Below are 2,014 nucleotides of genomic sequence, written 5' to 3' on the forward strand. Positions count from 1 at the left end.
TCCACAGATTTGAGGCTTTCCTAAAAAAAGGTTGACGCACAAGCAGTGACTGTTGGATGGCCATCCAACGACCGTCGTGCTTCTTCAATCTCTGCTCTTCCTGCTCCAGCCGCTCAAACAAGCGCCGGTGGGACTGTCTGCTCCCTCCTCCCCGCGGCCGGCTCTGCTGCCGCGCAGACCTCACCGCCCCACCGTACTCCCATCGCTGGCCTAGCCATCCCTCTACTCACCCACACCTGTTGTTATTCTCCGGCGACGATAGACGAACCAGTAAACCCTCGTACAGTCGTACTCCCCTCCACATGGGAAACAACTGCTGAGTCATCCCTGCCTCCGTGTCGTTCCCTTCCTAGGCCTCGCCGTCGTCCATCGCCCTGGTTCTCTCGGCGTGGCCTGGTCAACGTGGTCCACGACCGACATGCATCTGAAGTGGACTGTACGTGGAGAGGCCGACAGCTAGGTCCACGGCCGCACGCAAGGAAATGGCTCCTTATTACGCGCAAACTAATGATTCCTCCACCTGACATCAGGGACCCACCAAAAGGGCCTCTGTATTTTGCAAAAAAAACGTTACCGCCGCTGACAGCTCGGACCCACCAGCTATATCTTCGCACGCAAGGAAGTGCCTCCTTATTACGCACAAAAAATGAATACTCCCCCTGTTAGCTGGGACCCAGTATAGTGGCAGGCTGACTTGTGGGCCTACTAAGTTGACGGGGACGGAGGGCTTTGTCAACTTAGTCAATATGCACGATTCTAGCTCCAGTGACCATACGATGTCCATCCAACGGTCGTGGTGCTTCTTCAACCTCTGGTCTTCTTGCTCCAGCCGCCCAAACCAGCGCCGGTCGTGCCTCGTGCTCCTGCCTCCCGTGGCCGGCTGCGATGCGGCGGAGGCCTCACCGCCCCTACTACTCCCACCGCTGGCCAGGCCATCCCTCTACTCACCCACACCCCCGTTATTCTATAGCGACGACAGCCTCACGCCGTAGCGAACCAGTGAACCCTCGTACTCCTCTATGCATGGGCATCCACTGCCGCGTCTTCCCCGGCTCCGCGTCGTCCCCTTCCTAGGCCTCGCCGTCGTCCACCGCCCTGGTGCTCTCGGCGCGGTGTGGTCAACGTGGTCAAGGAACGGCTTCCATTGGACGTGGACTGTACATGGAGAGGCTGACAGCTGGGTCCATGGCCACAGCAAGGAAGTGCCACCTTATTACGTGCAAAATAATTATTCCTCCACCTGACAGCGGGGACCCACCGGACGGGCCATCGTATTTCACGAAAAAACGTTTGCCCCTGACTGCTGGGACCCACCAACTACATCTTCGCAGGCAAGGAAGTGCCGGACAGTCGGGACCCACCTGGTCGAAGCGTACGTAGCGTTATCATTCTGGTCGCGAACGTGTACGTACATATATACTGGTGGATGTAGAGGCGTGCATGTGTCGTAGTAGAGGCGCGTACGTGTCGTAGTAGAGGCGTGCACGTAGCATGTACATGTACGTACAGCGAGCAGGGTGCAAGAAAGAAAATACGACCATGTATGTGTAGATACGGGCGAGGTCTCGAACGCCTACTCGCGCATACGTACGGCCATGGCTTGTGTACATGGCTGGCTCGGAACGGAGAGACAGTGTCATCGTCATGTTCATGGGGAGGCAACGGAATGCGTCGTGTTCATCAGGAGGCAACGGAATGCGTCGTGTTCATCGGGAGGCAACAGAACGCGTGGGAGCCAACCGGCTGGGTCTGAACGGAATGGGTGGTCGTGTTCATCGGGAGGGCTTGGACGGAACAGGCGATGGAAACGAGGCTTGGCGTACCGCACAACAGAGGAAACAGACCTCCTACATTCGGAATGGGGTCCTGTTGATCGGGAGGGGTGTGGCGTATCGCAAAACAGAGGAAACGGACCTCCTACGGTCAAAACGGGGTCCTGTTGATTGGGAGGGGTGTGGCGTATCGCAAAACGGACGAAACAGACCTCCTACGGTCGAAACGGGGGTCCTGTTAA

Source organism: Triticum dicoccoides, chromosome 5A (assembly GCF_002162155.2).
Source record: "Triticum dicoccoides isolate Atlit2015 ecotype Zavitan chromosome 5A, WEW_v2.0, whole genome shotgun sequence".
In the NCBI taxonomy this organism is placed as follows: Eukaryota; Viridiplantae; Streptophyta; class Magnoliopsida; order Poales; family Poaceae; genus Triticum; species Triticum dicoccoides.